We start from the raw sequence: 19,220 nt of genomic DNA, 5'->3' as shown, positions 1-19,220 counted from the left end.
AGGTGATGATGAGCTTTGGAGCTCTTTATAACTGTGATAAAATCAAGAAGTCTTTAGAAAATATAAAAAAGCATAATTACTTGTAATGAAATAGCTGAAATTATAAATTATTCAATGAAAATTATAGAACATAAAATTGAAATAATATTAAAGGAAAATGAAATAAAAAGTACATAAATAAGATAAATAAAGATAAAAGTGGAAATAAAAATAAAAAATAAAAAGTCTTTAAACATCATCATCGCCGGATGGTTCGCGAGGTGGAAGTGGTAATGAAATGTGAAGGTACTGACAAATTTGATGAAGGGTAGCATCAATGTGATCAAAACGCTGAAAACACTATCGCTCAAATCGAGTAAGGCGCTCACAGATGTCAGAGTATGAAGCCATCGCATTAATTGGACGATGGATGGGTGGTGGCTGAGACGGTGGGTCCTCCTGACGTGGAGGGACATCATCAGTAATGTCCTCTAGGTCCTCCTCCTTGATGGACTGGATGAGGTGGTACTGAGGAGGGTAGGTTCCATGTCGTTTCTTGATTATCCTCATATGTAGCATGCTCGAGATGCCTAGTGGGACATCTGGCCGATGAGAGTGAGGGAGGATAATTGTGTTGTTGTGTTGAGGAGCTTAAAGTGTCGAGCCAATCAAGTCACATAGGGTGTAACACTCCTAACCCGTATCCGTTGCCGGAATAAGGTTATGAGGTATTACTTGACTGAATAAAGCTTCTATAAGGTCAAAGATATTTACCAGACATAAATTATCAACAATGCAACCTGTCTCATTGATTTTTCATAAGAGCTCTTATAAATTTCCAAAATGACTAACTATCAAAACATAACCGAATATCTAATAACAAATTAACTACTATCAAGTTATAACTAAAACATTTCAAACATTAGTTCAATTATAAGGCTTCTCTAAACAAAATAAGCGAGCCATCTTCGCATGGCTATAATGTATACAAAGACAAAATATCATTCTACCTATAGTCTATCCTATACATGCCTTAAATCATGATGATATACCATCTTCTCAACTCACGTAATGACTCGATAGTGTGATGATATCTCCGGCTCTTCCAACTCGAACTAAAGGATAAACCTATAAGGAATGGAAAAGAGAACACGTAGTAAGCTTCAATGCTTAGTAAGTTTTAAGCAATGCAAACAATTAATTTACTTATAGCTCGATTATTTCAAATTTTCAAGAAATCATTCCTAGGTAATTGCCATTTCGGCCAAGTATCCATAAACATAATGCATATTTAGCAAATTCACCTCACTTGAATCTGAACTCAATTAAAACCAAATATTGAAATCACAAATAAGATCATAAGAACTCGAAAAGTATCTCATTAACTAGTTTTAACCATGTTTGCAACAAAATCACAAATTCACTACAAGCTGTTTTCCTAAGCAACAGTCACTAAATTATTTATAACTGGAGATAAGAAACTCTAAATAAAGTTCCGTTAATTTTTCCTGAAAATAGACTTATATATCTTCCATCCATAAAATTTTCAGAATTTTTGGTTTTACCAATCAATACCATATTTTTATTTAAGTTTCCCCTGTTTCACTGTTTGACTATTCTGACCACTCTTCACTACAAATTAATTTTCTCATTATACAGAATTCGAAATATGTTATCATTTACTTCATTTGAAACTAGACTCATTAAGGAGTCTAAGAATATAAATTTTATCTTATAATCATAATTTTACAATTTACAATGATTTTCTAAATACAGAATAGGGGATTTCAAAGTCATTTTGACTCTGTCTCACTCCACTTCAAATATCTCATTATGTAAAATTATTTTGCTTACATGGTTTCTTTTATAAGAAACTAGACTCATTAAGCTTTAATTTCATAATTTATTCAGCTTCTAATTCAATTTTCACAATTTATGGTGATTTTCCAAAGTCACACTACAGTTGCTGTCCCAAGCAGATTTATTACAAATTTGCTCTTTCACACATTCCTTGCATTCAAATTATCTAAACATGTATATCATGTCATTCAAGATCGAACTCGTATAACATAGGCATTAAAATGCTTCACTATCAGCTTTAGTTCAATTGAAACGAATGAAATACAATATCATATTCACATTTAATTTTCCAAGATCGTAATCACCTAAAAATAAAATCATATACTTCCACAAACCTTTCCACAAGGACCAAGTGTTTATATTTGAATATAAACATAGAATCACTTCACATAACTTCACATATTTACCGAATATATCACAATCACATTTATAGTCATAACACTTATTCACAGATGCATCACATTATATATTTATAATTTAATTCAAATCAAAATCGCATACGAGTACATGATACATACCTGGCCAACTTAATATGTAATGCACTTTCAATTTGTCAACTTAGTGTAGGATCTTGTAATTGTATACTTTTATCAAATTCATCGGCACTTGGCCCACTAGGTATAAAACCCAAAATTATATTATCAGCACAAAGCCTGCGAGACTTTAACCCGGATACATTTCCAGCACGAAGCCTGCGGGACTTTGGCCCGGATACATTTCCAGCACGAAGCCTGCGGGACTTTAATCCGGATACATTTCTAGCACGAAGCCTGCGGGACTTTGGCCCAGATATATTTCCAGCACGAAGCCTGCGGGACTTTAGCCCGGATATATTTCCAGCACGAAGCCTGCGGGACTTTAGCTCGGATACATTTTCAGTGTCTTGCATATTTATTCACATGTTAACACATTTCACATAACATTTCACATTTGCAATTTAATTGCTTCATTCGAATATAAGCACAAAATGTACACCTACCTTTTAACTTTCGGTTCAATAATCATACACAAGGAACACATAATCTTTTCATTATCCTAGTTTCACTTTTAATAACCATTCGACTATATGCCATACTCACAAATTATTTCACACACAACCTCGATCAAGTAGGAACAATAGTCACAATTCATCTATTATACAAATATCCCATTCTTTGACTTTGTTTCATAATAGCTATTCTGTCACCACATATATACCATTCAATTCACATTTGACTTTATACAAACAAGTACAATAAAATTGTATACACGTATTACACACTTTCACATCATCACTTAATAGTCATTCTGTAACGCCCCCACGCCCGAGACCGTCGTTGGAGTCGAGTATGAGGCGTTACTAAGCTTTGTTTAACATTTTTAGAACTTTGGATTATTTGTTTCTACATTCACAGCTTTTAAGCTACTTGCGTCACAGTCACAAGAAAAATAATATCTCGAGTTACGAAACTCGAAATCAAGATCCGTAAATTTTCCATGAATCTAGACTCATATACCTATCTACTAATTTTTTTATAAAAGTTTTGGTTGGGCCAATTAGTACAGTTTATTAGTTAAAGTTACCCCTGTTTCAGGACTTGATTGGTCTGACCTCTGTTTACTACGAACCATATTTATCTCTGTACAAAATTCATATCACTATGAGGTTTGGTTCTCCTAAAACTAGACTCAATAAGGATTCTGAGGATATAAAATAAACCACCTAATTATATCTTTACAATTTATGGTGAATTTCTAAAGTAGGAACAGGGGATTCAGAAACTGCTATGACCCTGTTTCACTAAAATTCAAATATCTTCTAACATATAATTCCTTTACCTGTTTCATTTGTTTCATGTGAAACTAGATATAATAATCTTAAATTTTATATGTAATCCATCACCAAATTCAATTGCTATGATTTTTAGTAAATTTTCAAACTCGTGTCAGTGTTGCTGCAGTATTCTGTTTATGGCAAATTTCATCCCTCTTATGAGTTTTTATGCACTAAGCATCTTAACAATTTTCCTTAACATCAAACATAATCTAAACTTACCATTTTCATAATTTATCATTATCAAATATTTTCTCAACCATTCTGTCATCATATCATAAGATCATTTACACAAAATAAGTATATTGCTATACATGCCATACTTAAATTTACAAGCCATTTACCAAAAATCTTCCGGATAGTGTGACTGAGCCTTCGACCTATCCCGACTCCTGAACTGGCTTGTCCAAAACTACAATGAGTAAGAAGGAGGGAGTAAGCAAAAATGCTTAGTAAGTTCATATGTAAATAATAAATAACATAACAAACAATCAAACTAATCAACATTAGCATATATCATCAACACACTTATCACATTTTTTAATCATTTTTCATCATCTTATTACTTTATCGTGGTTGTAATCAACACTCAACCCTAGGGTTAAATACATACCTGTCCAAAATATCCATTTCTCATCACTACCAATACGTCTCTTTTCATCTCGAGTATTCCTCCATTTGAGCAAAACTTTACCCGTTGAACACATCGGAATATAATTCGGATACATGGATAATTTGCATATAAGTGCCACATATTCAATCAAGCAATCATGTAACCCGCCCATAAGCGAACTCGGACTCAACTCAACAAGTTCGGATGCCTAGTTACATCTCACGAACTCGGACTCAACTCAACGAGTTCGGACATTCGCATCCATAAGTGAACTCGGACTCAACTCAACGAGTTCGGATGCTCAACCATCCTAGTGACATGTCACTTGTATCCTAATCTATTCCTAAGGTTCAAACGGGCTTTTTTCCCTCGATCTCACATTTGCCGTCTTCCATGGAATATCAGAACCGATACTCGGTAGCAATTCATATTTATCAAGTAGTAAACATAATTTGCATATTACTCAACATTAACCACAAAGCATAATATTTCACGATTAAAAATCAGCATATCATATAATTAAAATTAATAACTTAAAAATAACATTTATGCTACATTATTTACACATGAACTTACCTTGGTACCAAAATACAAAGATTTTGCAATTTAGTCCACAATCTTTTCTTTTCCTCGATTGAGGTCGATTCCACGTCTTTCTTGATCTAAAATAACACATTTAGCTCATTTAATACTCACATTATCAAATTAATCCTTAACTCAAATTTTGGCAAAATTACAATTTTGCCCCTAAACTTTTGCATATTTACATTTTTGCCCCTAGGCTCGGGATTAAACTTTATTCCTTATTCTTATGTTTTACAACATGCTGATCACTTTTCTCTTCTATGGCAACATCAAATTCTCACTCTAACATGTACTTGTGACTATTAGGTATTTTTACCGATTAAGCCCTTTTACTCGTTTTTGCTTAAAATCGAGTAGTACAAGTTGTCTAACATAATTTAAAACCCCATATTCTATCATAAAACATCAAAATACACAAATTTCACCTATGGGTATTTTTCCAAATATAAACCCTAGGTTGAATTATTGCTAACATAAGCTTAATTGAGCTACCGGGATTCCAAAAACGTAAAGAACATTAAAAACGGGGCTTGGAATCACTTACTATGGAGCTTGGAAGCTTGAAACAAACCCTAGCTATGGAGAACCCTTGAAATTTCGGCCTAATGAAGAAGATGGACAAAAATTGGCTTTTAATTTTGTTTTTAATTCATTTTAATAACTAAATGACCAAAATACCCTTACTACTAAACTTTCCAAAAATTCCTTCCATGTCCTAATTTTGTCCATGAACTTAAAATTGGTCAAATTGCTATTTAAGACCTCCTCATTAATATTCCAAAACAATTTCATACTAAAAACTTCTAGAATGAAAGTTTTGCAACTTATTCGATTTAGTCCTTACTTTCAATTTAAGCACTTTAGGCATAGAATTTCATCACGAAATTTTCACACAATCATGCAATCATATCATAATCATCAAAATAATTATTTCTATCTCGGATTTGTGGTCACGAAACCACTATTCTGATTAGGCCATAATTCGGGATATTACAACTCTCCCCCCTTTAAGGATTTTCGTCCTCGAAAATCTTACCTGTAAACAGATGTGGGTATTGATTTCTCATAGTTTCTTCGGATTCCCATGTAGCTTCTTCTACTCCATGCCTTTGCCACAACACCTTCACAAGTGCAACATTTTTATTCCTTAGTTGTTTGACCTCTCGAGCTAAAATCTTAATCGGTTCTTCTTCGTAGGTCATATCTGGTTGTAGTTCAATTTCTGTCGGTGAAACTACATGTGAAGATCCGAACGATACCGACGTAACATAGATACGTGGAACACATTATGAATCTTCTCTAATTCAGGTGGTAATACTAGCCGATATGCTACCGGTCCAACTTTTTCAATTACTTCATACGGCCCAATAAAACGCGGACTTAATTTGCCCTTCCGTGCAAATCTAAGGACTTTCTTCCACGAAGACACCTTTAAAAATACTTTATCACCAAATTGAAATTCAATGTCCTTTCGTTTTAGATCTGCATAAGATTTCTGTCTATCTGAAGCAGCTTTCAAACAATCTCGAATTACTTTCACTTTTTCTTTAGTTTCTTTTATTAGATCAACTCCATAAATCTGATTTTCCTTGAGTTCAGTCCAATACAATGGCGTTCGACACTTACGACCATATAATGCTTCATAAGGTGCCATTTTCAAGCTCGTCTGATAACTATTGTTGTAAGCAAATTCTACCAGCGGCAAATATCTTTCCCAACTTCCTTGAAATTCCAATACATAACATCTAAGCATATCTTCAAGAATCTGAATTACTCTCTCTGATTGTCCATCAGTTTGTGGATGAAAAGCAGTACTGAAATTTAACTTTGTACCTAACGCGTCTTGCAACTTTTGCCAAAACCGTGAGGTAAACCTTGGATCTCTATCTAAAATAATCGACAATGGTATTCCGTGTAATCTAACAGTTTCTCTAATATACAGTTCAGCCAACTTGTTAAGAGAATAATCCGTACGTACCGGGATAAAATGAGCCGACTTAGTTAATTTGTCAACTATTACCCAGATGGCATCTTTCTTTCCTGGAGTCAATGGCAATCCTAAAACAAAATCCATAGTAATCCGATCCCATTTCCATTCCGGAACCATAATAGGCTGAAGTAATCCCGAAGGCACTTGGTGTTCAGCTTTCACCTGTTGACAAATTAAGCATTTGGACACAAACTCTGATATATCTCTTTTCATTCCATTCCACCAATACATTTTCTTTAAGTCATTATACATTTTCGTACTACCCGAAAAAATCGAGAAATAACCACTATGTGCTTCCTGTAGGATCTTTTGAATCAATTCCTCATTCTTCGGTACACAAATCCGATCTTTAAACATTAAGCACCCATCAGAACCAATTTTGAAATCTGACTCTGTATCAACTTCACACTGTTTTCTCTTGGCTTGCAAATCTTGATCATCTTTCTGAGCTTCAGAAATCTCTTGCAAAAACATTGGTTTTGGTCTTAACTCTGCTAGAATCGAACCATCATCTGACACTTTCAACTGAGTGTTCATAACTCTCAAAGCAAACAACAACTTTCTGCTCAAAGCATCAGCAACCACATTCGCTTTTCCCAGATGATAACCAATAACAAGCTCGTAATCTTTCAATAATTCCAACCATCTTCGCTGTCTTAAATTCAAGTCTTTTTGTGACATCAAGTACTTAAGACTTTTATGGTCGGTATATACCTGGCACTTTTCACTATACAAATAATGTCGCCAAATTTTCAAAGCAAACACCACCGCAGCCAATTCCAAATCGTGAGTAGGATAATTCCTCTCATGAGGTTTTAACTGCCTCAAAGCATATGCCACCACTTTTCCTTCTTGCATGAGTACACACCCCAAACCATTTAGAGAAGCATCACTATACACCATAAATTCTTTACCTGATTCCGGCTGTACTAACACTGGTGCCTTTGTTAATAACTTTTTCAATTCTTCAAAACTCTGTTGACATTCTTCCGTCCATTCAAATTTAACATCCTTTCGGAGTAATCTAGTTATAGGAGCAGCAATTATAGAAAATCCATTTACAAACCGCCGATAATACCCAGCTAGCCCCAAGAAACTTCTAAATTCGGTTACGTTTTTCGGTGGTTTCCAATCAACAATGGCTGAAATTTTACTAGGATCAACCCGTATACCATCACCTGAAACAATATGACCCAAAAATCCAACTTCTCGAAGCCAAAATTCACTTTTACTAAACTTAGCATACAGCTGCTTATTTCTCAAAGTTTGTAAAACTATCCTCAAATGCTCAGCATGCTCTGTATCATCTTTTGAATAAATTAAAATATCATCTATAAACACCACAACAAATTTGTCCAAGTATGGCCGAAATATGTGATTCATTAAATCCATAAACACAGTACGAGCATTTGTCAATCCGAATGGCATAACTAAAAATTCATAATGACCATACCTTGTTCTAAAAGCAGTTTTAGGCACATCCGACTCTTTTACCCGCAGTTGGTAATACCCAGATCTCAAGTCAATCTTTGAAAATCATGTCGCTCCTTTTAGCTGATCAAACAAATCATCAATTCTAGGCAACAGATACTTGTTTTTGATTGTCACCTTGTTTAACTGCCGATAATCAACACACAACCTCATAGAACCATCCTTCTTTTTCACAAATAACACGGGAGCACCCCAAGGTGAAAAACTCGGTCTCACAAAACCTTTATCAGTCAACTCTTGCAACTGCGACTTTAATTCCTTCAACTCTGCTGGTGCTATTCTATACGGAGCAATCAAAATCGGAGCTGTTCCCGGTATCAAATCAATACCAAATTCTACTTCCCTGACTGGAGGCAAACCCGGCAATTCTTCTGGAAATACGTCCGCAAATTCACACACAACCGGCACTGATTCAACTTTCTTTTCAACTTCTTTTATATTAATTACATACGCCAAATAAGCTTCATAACCCTTTCTCAGATATCTTTGAGCCGACATTGAAGAAATCACACTAGGCAATGCCTCTGATTTATCTGATTCAACCCGCAGAGTTTCACCATTTCCACACTTAAATTCTATAATCTTTTCTTTGCAATTTATATTAGCATCATGCAATGTCAACCAATCTATACCCAAAATAACATCAAACTCATCAAACGGCAACAACATCAAGTCGGCCGGAAAGTAATGATCCCGAATCATTAAAGGACATTTCTTACATACTTTATCGATAGTCACACATTTGCCTAACGGATTCGACACTCTAATCATAAATTCTGTGTTCTCAACAGGTATATTCATACTAGACACCAATTTCATGCACACATATGAATGAGTAAAACCGGGATCAATCAAAGCAATAACATTAACATTATAGAGGGAAAATGTACCGGTAATCACATCAGGTGAGGAAGCATCTTCACGCGCTTTAATAGCATAAGTTCTAGAAGGAGCCCTTCCTTCAGGTCTAACTGGTGCATCCCTGACTTCATTCTTACTGCTTGCTTCGCTCCCAGCTTTTCTTGGATATCTTCCTCTCGAATCCGCCCCACTTGTTTTTGTATTCTGAAATTTTTCTTTTTCAGCTCTCTCTGGGCACTCTCTAATAAAATGATCCGGAGAACCACATCGAAAACATTCATTTGCTCTACACGGACCAAAAAGATTTCTACCACACCACTGGCACTCAGGTTTAACAAATCTCGAGTTCCCTACACTGGCTGCCGAAGTAGTCTGGGATTTAGGACCCACATTTTGCTTCTTATAATTCCCATATGATTGCCCAGCTGAAGCTTGGGAACGAGGATTCATATTCCTTGACTTTCTAGGTTACTGTGAAAATGAACCGCTCATCGGTCTTTTCTTCCAATTTCTAGTCTCAACCTCTACCTTTTTCTTTTCTTTAAGTAATTCTTTGGCCTTACAAGCTCGATCAACCAATACTACCATTTCTTTTAATTCAAGAATTCCAACAAATACCTTGATGTCTTCGTTGAGCCCGTATTCAAATCGTCGGCACATCTTGGCCTCTGTAGGAACATACTCTCTGGCATACTTACTTAATCAAACAAACTCTCTTTCATATTCTGTAACCGTCATATTACCTTGCTTCAGCTCAAGAAATTCTTTACGCTTCTGATCAATAAATCTTTCACTAATATATTTCTTCCGAAACTCTTCTTGAAAGAATTCCCAAGTTATTTTCTCTTTCGGTACCACCGAAATCAAAGTCTTCCACCAATTATAAGCTGAATCCCTCAACAAAGATATAGCGCACTTCAAACATTCTTCAGGTGTACAAGATAATTCGTCAAATACCCGGATTGAATTTTCAAGCCAGAACTCTGCTCTATCGGCATCATCATCAATATTTGCTTTAAATTCTTCGGCCCCTTGCTTGCGAATTCTATCAACTAGAGTTCTGTGAAATTTCATCAGATCCATACCTTGAGGCATCGGGGGTACAGGTTGAGGAATTGGGGGAGGTGGGGGAGGTTGTACATTTGGGTTCGTACAAACGAACTCAGTGTACCATGCACTCATCATTTGGAGAAAGGCTTCCCGACCCCTTTCTCCTCCTCCCTGACCAACAGTAGGAGGTGGATTTTCAGTCGGCGCTGCTCCTTCAGCCGGAGCTTACTCTCTACTTCATCTGCCACAGCCGGATCGAGATCCATTTACTATAAAAAAATCATTTAAAAAGGTCAGAAGTCGTCACACTATCACAATTTATACATATGGCATGTATAGCAAAATCCGTAAATACAACATGTAGTCCGAGAACTGACTAAACCTGCTCTGATACCACTAAATGTAACGCCCCCACGCCCGAGACCATCGCTGGAGTCGAGTATGAGGCGTTACTAAGCTTAGTTTAACATTTTTAGAACTTTGGATTATTTGTTTCTACATTCACAGCTTTTAAGCTACTTGCATCACAGTCACAAGAAAAATAATATCTCGAGTTACGAAACTCAAAATCAAGATCCGTAAATTTTCCATGAATCTAGACTTATATACCTATCTACTAATTTTTTTATAAAAGTTTTGGTTCGGCCAATTAGTACAGTTTATTAGTTAAAGTTACCCCTATTTCAGGACTTGACTGGTCTGCCCTCTGTTTACTACAAACCATATTTATCTCTGTAAAAAATTCATATGACTATGAGGTTTGTTTCTCCTAAAACTAGACTCAATAAGGATTCTGAGGATATAAAATACACCACCTAATTATATCTTTACAATTTATGGTGAATTTCTAAAGTAAGAACAGGGGATTCAGAAACTACTATGACCCTGTTTCACTAAAATTCAAATATCTTCTAACATATAATTCCTTTACCTGTTTCATTTGTTTCTTGTGAAACTAGACATAATAATCTTAAATTTTATATGTAATCCATCACCAAATTCAATTTCTATGATTTTTAATAAATTTTCAAACTCGGGTCAGTGTTGCTGCAGTATTCTGTTTATGGCAAATTTCATCCCTCTTATGAGTTTTTATGCACTAAGCATCTTAATAATTTTCCTTAACATCAAACATAATCTAAACTTACCATTTTCATAATTTATCATTATCAAATATTTTCTCAACCATTCTGTCATCATATCATAAGATCATTTACGCAAAATAAGTATATTGCTATACATACCATACTTAAATTTACAAGCCATTTACCAAAAATCTTCCGGATAGTGTGACTGAGCCTTCGACCTATCCCGACTCCTGAACTGGCTTGTCCAAAACTACAATGAGTAAGAAGGAGGTAGTAAGCAAAAATGCTTAGTAAGTTCATATGTAAATAATAAATAACATAACAAACAATCAAACTAATCAACATTAGCATATATCATCAACACACTTATCACATTTTTTAATCATTTTTCATCATCTTATTACTTTATCGTGGTTGTAATCAACACTCAACCCTAGGGTTAAATACATACCTGTCCAAAATATCCATTTCTCATCACTTACCAATACGTCTCTTTTCATCTCGAGTATTCCTCCATTTGAGTAAAACTTTACCCGTTGAACACATCGGAATATAATTCGGATACATGGATAATTTGCATATAAGTGCCACATATTCAATCAAGCAATCATGTAACCCGCCCATAAGCGAACTCGGACTCAACTCAACGAGCTCGGGCGTTCGCATCCATAAGTGAACTCGGACTCAACTCAACGAGTTCGGATGCCTAGTTACGTCTCACGAACTCGGACTCAACTCAACGAGTTCGGACATTCGCATCCATAAGTGAATTCGGACTCAACTCAACGAGTTCGGATGCTCAACCATCCTAGTGACATGTCACTTGTATCCTAATCTATTCCTAAGGTTCAAACGGGCTTTTTTCCCTCGATCTCACATTTGCCGTCTTCCATGGAATATCAGAACCGATACTCGGTAGCAATTCATATTTATCAAGTAGTAAACATAATTTGCATATTACTCAACATTAACCACAAAGCATAATATTTCACGATTAAAAATCAGCATATCATATAATTAAAATTAATAACTTAAAAATAACATTTATGCTACATTATTTACACATGAACTTACCTTGGTACCAAAATACAAAGATTTTGCAATTTAGTCCACAATCTTTTCTTTTCCTCGATTGAGGTCGATTCCACGTCTTTCTTGATCTAAAATAACACATTTAGCTCATATAATACTCACATTATCAAATTAATCCTTAACTCAAATTTTGAAAAAATTACAATTTTACCCCTAAACTTTTGCATATTTACATTTTTGCCCCTAGGCTCGGGATTAAACTTTATTCCTTATTCTTATGTTTTACAACATGCTGATCACTTTTCTCTTCTATGGCAACATCAAATTCTCACTCTAACATGTACTTGTGACTATTAGGTATTTTTACCGATTAAGCCCTTTTACTCGTTTTTGCTTAAAATTGAGTAGTACAAGTTGTCTAACATAATTTAAAACCCCATATTTTATCATAAAACATCAAAATACACAAATTTCACCTATGGGTATTTTTCAAAATATAAACCCTAGGTTGAATTATTGCTAACATAAGCTTAATTGAGCTACCGGGATTCCAAAAACGTAAAGAACATTAAAAACGGGGCTTGGAATCACTTACTATGGAGCTTGGAAGCTTGAAACAAACCCTAGCTATGGAGAACCCTTGAAATTTCGGCCTAATGAAGAAGATGGACAAAAATTGGCTTTTAATTTTGTTTTTAATTCATTTTAATAACTAAATGACCAAAATACCCTTACTACTAAACTTTCCAAAAATTCCTTCCATGTCCTAATTTTGTCCATGAACTTAAAATTGGTCAAATTGCTATTTAAGACCTCCTCATTAATATTCCAAAACAATTTCATACTAAAAACTTCTAGAATGAAAGTTTTGCAACTTATTCGATTTAGTCCCTACTTTCAATTTAAGCACTTTAGGCATAGAATTTCATCACGAAATTTTCACACAATCATGCAATCATATCATAATCTTCAAAATAATTATAAAATAATTATTTCTATCTCAGATTTGTGGTCACGAAACCACTATTCTAATTAGGCCCTAATTCGGGATATTACACATTCGGCCACATTATATACATAAATCATCCATTTCATATTCGGTTTTATAGCCGAAATTCAATATACTTATTGCAATTCGAACTTGTAAATGTCAAATAATTACTTATCATATTATATAATCTTAAGCGCGCAGCAAATCAAATATAATTACTTAAGGACTTACCTCAGAAGACGATAATCGGAACGAGACGACTAATCGACCATTTTGATTTTCCCCCCGATCCAAATCCGAATTCTACTTTTTCCAATCTAATTAATATCAAAATTAACTCACTTATTCAACATTTCATTAAATTTTATCTAAAGACACATAATTTGGGCATTTTGCATTTTATCCCCTAACATTTCACATTTTTACAATTTAATCCCTATTTCAAAATAACACAAATTACTCAAAATTTCATCAAACCCATGTTAGGCCGAATTTACCTTAGGTCTCTAGCAACCCATTTCTTTTATTTATTTCATGTTTTGACCCCTCGATTTACAAATTTCTAAATTTAGTCCTTAATACACATTTTTATCAAAAATCACTTAATCAAACATGAAAATCAAACATCAAAGATTTATTACTCATCATCAAACAACAAGATACTCAAACATTCAATAATGGCTTCATCCAAATACTTTAACAATTTTAAAATTAGAGGTACGTGCCAGCTAGATTACGAAACAACGATCTCAAAAACGTAAAAATTATTAAAAACCGAGACGACATGGACTTACATGCATGAACAACCATGGCCGAACCTTCAAAGCTTTGAGAACATTATTTTCTTTCTCACATTCGGCTATTGATGAAGATGATAGCATGTAATTTGGCTTTTGTTTTATTTTATTTTATTATAATTACCAAATACCATATTTAACCTTAATATACATTAATAATTTCCATTATGCCAAGCCATGGAATTCTACTACCAACAATTATGGAATAATTACCACTTAAGGACTCCCACTATTTAATTCCATAGCTATTTAATATCTTTAAGTTATAGAACACAACTTTTATGCTTTGCGCGATTTAGTCCTTTTTGCTTAATTAACTATCAAAACAATAAAATTTTTCAACGAAACTTTAATATCATCTTATTGCCACTCCGTAAATATTTATAAAAATATTTACGACTCGGTTTATAGAAATGAGGTCTCGATACCTCATTTTCTAAACCCACTTGACCTTAGGGTCATACCACTTGAGCTTAATAAATCGCTTATAAAACAAAAATCACAATATCAAAAACCTTTTTAAACTCACAATTAACTCATAAATATTAAATATAATATTTACAAACCTACTCAACGGATTTAGTGACCCCGAAACCACTGTTCTGATTAACCCTAAAAACGGGTTGTTACATAGGGCCTGCTAGAGATGACTCCTCTACTATGCCGCTCCTTCTAATGATGGATGGCAAGGGAAATGAAATATGCAAGGTCAAAGACGTGCCCGCTCACCATGCTCTACAGGAAATAGGCGTCGTGAGTGTTAACAATGTCAGTGCTCTCTCACTGTCATATCAGAGTGTGGGCCAAGATAGTGTGTAGGTATCGCAAGATGGGGCAAGGGTTGATGCCTTAGAGCTGCTAGGATCATAGGTGGCCGAGGCAGGGACGAGGTCCTTTCAACACTTTGAGGGAGAGTAGTGGATGTGGCGATGGAGCGTGTCGAGTTCATTGTCGTCCATGAACTCCTCCGTGTACAGCCCTAGTGCAATTTCAAACTCTGATTCGCTCAACTGGCACACTAGACCACCATGGCAGAACTGGACCGTTCCAGGATCATCGAAGTTTGTCATGATGACCTGAAGATGGAAGGTCAAGTAGAGTTCCTTTGTGAACTCGAGGTACGTCGGCTCTATGATCTCAAAAAAGAGCCCCCAAGGTTCAATTATCAGGAGGGCTCAGACCGTGTCAGCCATTTGAATTTGTTCAAGTGTGGCCCAGTCAATGCAGCGGTCCACACCTAGGGGTCGGACCCGTAATATCTGAAATAGTTCCTCCTGGGGTCCCAAGGGAAATTGGAGGAACGAGTGCCTAATTTTTGCGGTAGGACCCGAGGATGATGCTATTCCTTTCCTCTTTTTCAAGGTGGGGATAGCAGCCTTATTACCATGTGAGGTTAACATTGTATATGCAAGAGGGAAGAGCTTTGGGTCGTTAAAGGTGGTGTTGTGATCGGCGCACGGGCGTGGCAGGTAGGGCGTGTGAAGTTGCAGCGGCTAGGGTTAGGGATTTTAGGGAAGGGGTGATGAATAGTGAGGGGTTTATATAGATTTTAGGGCACACGGCCATGGGTCACGCCTGTGTGCCCTCATTTTAGCCCGTGTGTTTTGAAATTATGAATTTGGGTGCGTTTGAAATTTGTCACACGCCCGTGTTCTTTGGGCGTGCTGATGCACACTGCTGTGTCGCACAGCCGCGTTCTACTTCATTCGCTTCTCCCATACTCGTGTGTATAGGTGCACGCCTGTGTTGTTTTATCAGTCTTGAGCACGGGTGGTGGATACAGGCATGTTGTACACCCGTGCTAAATTCTCAGTTTAAACCATGATTTCTAGACACAGGCGTCTCACACGCCCGTGTTGTTTTGATAGACCCGCCCATGACCACGTCACACATGGCCGTGGCAGCTTATTGTTTCTCGTTTTGAGGAAAAATTTTACCTTGATTTCGCAAGGCCGTATCGCACGACCGTGTATCCTCCTATGGTGTGAGCACGTCCTAAGGCACGCCTGTGTGCCTGGCTATGTGAATTAGAAAACCTGTGTTTCAAGGACTCAGTTAGTGAATAGATGTTAAAAACTAAATTTTTAAAGAAATCAATACTGTTAGTGCTCGGGTTGCCTCCCAAGAAGCGCTTATTTATAGTCTAAGCTCGACTTACCTCTTTTGTTGCGTGGTCATGGCGGTTCGAGGAGTTTACACTCCTCATCCCAACTATCAGTTTTATCAACATAAGGTTTAAAATGAGTACTATTTACCTTGAATGTGCTAAATTTGGGATGAATTACCTCGACTGTACCGTATGGAAACATGCTAAGTACCGTAAGAGGGATTTCTTCATTCGGTTTAGAAGTGGTAATACGAGGGTTGGCTACATCTAATAGCACTTTGTCTCCAACCTTAAGTTGATTGGGGGGAAAATTTAGCTTGTCATGGCGTAGTTTTGGTTTATCATGTGTTTTCGGTTTATGTGTCCGCTATTCATCTAGTTCCTCGATTTGTAGCCTTCGTTCTTCATAGATAGGTCCTTTGTTGTTGCTTGAACATGGCTCATTTATGTTCTTCGAACCTATTTCCTGCAAAGTAGGTTGCACCACATGGTCAGTTTTAGTAGGATGATTTATACCACCACCTTCAATTTTTGATGTGTTACTCGAATTACAAGTTTGAAGGGTGATTATTTCGTCTCCCACATGAAGTGTGAGTTCACCTGTGCTAGCATCAATTATTATTCTAGCAGTTGCTAAAAAGGGCCTCCCTAAAATAAAAGAAACATTACTATTCTCTTCTATGTCTAGAACAACGAAATCAACTGGGAATATACATTTTTCAATTTTAACAAGTACGTCTGTAACGCCCTGATTTTCGAGATTTTCCTGGTTTCTGTGATTTTTGGTAAATTTTGAAATTTTGGTGTTCTGAATATTGGAATTGTGTTTAAATGTGTTAGTGGGCCTTTAGAAGGCCCAAGCCTAAGTTAAACACGGTAAAATATCAAGGTTGGATTTTAAGTGAATAGGGGACTTGGTTAAGTGGGCTTTTAAGAAGAACTTCGTAAATTATGACGCAAATAAGGCCTTGGTAAAGTGGTAAGGTGGCGCCACTAAGTTCCTAAAAAAATGGCATTTGGGAATGAATTAAAGGTCCAGGGTTCAAGTTGCAAGGTACTTTTTAATTTTAGGCATGTGCCGAGCATGTGATCACTTAAGTGAATTTCGGCAAGGGCCTTAGGGAGGTTGGGCTGATTGTTTTAGTTGATACTAGGGTTAGGCTCTTTTCTTTTTCTGTCTTGGAAAATTAGGGTTAGCCACTTGAAAGCTTTCAATTCCATTCATCCTTTCTGAGTTCTCACAAAAGCCGAAAATGCAAATTCCTTCTCCTTGGTGCCGATTTCTTCTTCCTCTCTTTTTCCTTCATTTTCTTTCTTCCTTTTTGCTTTTTCTTCTAGCCAAAACCTTCTGATCACCTTACTCACCTCCTTTGTCAATCCCATCCTCTACAAAACCTCCATAGCTGATTGCCATAAAAGCCGAAATCCCGAAAACTCACTTCTTGTGCCGATTTCTCCAAGCCAAAATCTTTCAGTTATTTTTGTTCTTTTTGATGAACTTTCATCTTCTCTAAACCCTTAGTATCTGTCAGCAACGTTACTTCAAAGTTATAGCCTCAAATCGTCATCTTCTTCATCACTTAAAAAGCCAAAATACCATAGATTTAGGGACTTATAGCCGAAACTTCAGATCTCTTGGATTCGAGTTCTACTATCATTTAGGAATCGTCTTAGGTCTAATTCCTATTACTTTGGCTGGATTATTCGTAACCGTATATTTACAATACAGACGTGGTGATCAGTTGGACCTTTGATTAATTAACATACCTTTTTTGGATTAATTAGCATACCTTTTTTTGACTGACCCCTTTAATTCTTAAATTTTAAAATTTCAACTTATTTAATAATTTTAATTTAATAATTTAATCCAATGAGGTCAAATTCGAATTGATGTTCAATTTTTTTTCAGTTCGGTGTAATATTCGACCTAACAAGAGCGGAATCACGCTCTATAGGATTTGAACCTACGACATTGGGTTTTGGAGACCCACGTTCTACCGAACTGAACTAAGAGCGCTTTCTTATCATAATAAATAAGACTGTAAAAAAGAGGATTCTTTTATTTTATAACCCCAATACATCGCGCACAACTATACTATCATATATCATATATAATATGAGAAAACGATAGATTATGTATGCTTAATTTTAATCAATCTAAAACGACTCCCTCGTTACAGCTCAAAGGAGAAGTAATAGGTAGGGATGACAGGATTTGAACCCGTGACATTTTGTACCCAAAACAAACGCGCTACCAAGCTGCGCTACATCCCTTTCAATTGGCCTACAATGTCATTGTAGAGAATCCCTGTCTTGTTTTCCATGTGACAGCCCAAAATTGACCCTAGTCGGGAAGTAGTTTCGGGACCACAAAACCGAGTCTTATAAATAATTAAAGATTATATTCTGTGTTTATGATGTGCGTAAATGCTTGTGTGATAGTTCCATACTTTAATTTGGTCAGTGTATGTGGAATTTATTAGTAGGGACTTATGTGAGACAATTTAGAAATATGCTAGGCAAGTGTTCAAGTGGCCCGTTAATATATGTGGGAAAGTGTTTGTCCTTGCATGTCAAATTAGCCAAATTAAAGCATAGTGGCTGGCCATGCTATGGGTGGAAACATGTCACCAACATGTTATGCTAGTGATGTATGCTAAGAAAAATAAAATAAAGAGCATGGTAATTAAACAATGAAAAGGAAGGGTGATGAAAAAAAAATGGTCTCATCCATACCCCCCTTGTTGCCGTGAGTTGAGGAAAGAAAACAAAAAAAAAATGTGTTCATTCTTGAACACCTTTGGCCGAATAGAGGAAAGAAAGGAAGGGGAAGAGCTTGAGAAAATCGGCTATGGTGGTTTGCTAGACTAAGGTATGTTTGATGTTGTTCTTGAGATGCATGCATGTTTTAGTAGTTGACTTGAGTTCTAAAACCCATGGTTCAATTTTGTGGATTGATGATG

The 19,220-nt window shown here is 35.9% G+C and overlaps 2 non-coding genes across 2 annotated transcripts; both read right to left on the bottom strand.

Annotated features, from left to right (window-relative positions):
* Positions 1–18,200: 18,200 nt before the first annotated feature.
* TRNAW-CCA (transfer RNA tryptophan (anticodon CCA)) lies at positions 18,201–18,274 on the bottom strand. Its single transcript has one exon. It is a non-coding gene; the product is annotated as a tRNA-Trp (tRNA).
* A 183-nt stretch (positions 18,275–18,457) lies between these two features.
* Positions 18,458–18,531, bottom strand: TRNAP-UGG (transfer RNA proline (anticodon UGG)). Its single transcript has one exon. It is a non-coding gene; the product is annotated as a tRNA-Pro (tRNA).
* Between the last annotated feature and the right edge of the window lie 689 nt (positions 18,532–19,220).

This window comes from Gossypium hirsutum, chromosome A11 (assembly GCF_007990345.1).
Source record: "Gossypium hirsutum isolate 1008001.06 chromosome A11, Gossypium_hirsutum_v2.1, whole genome shotgun sequence".
Taxonomy (NCBI): Eukaryota; Viridiplantae; Streptophyta; class Magnoliopsida; order Malvales; family Malvaceae; genus Gossypium; species Gossypium hirsutum.
This window is presented reverse-complemented; position numbering and strand designations above follow the sequence as displayed.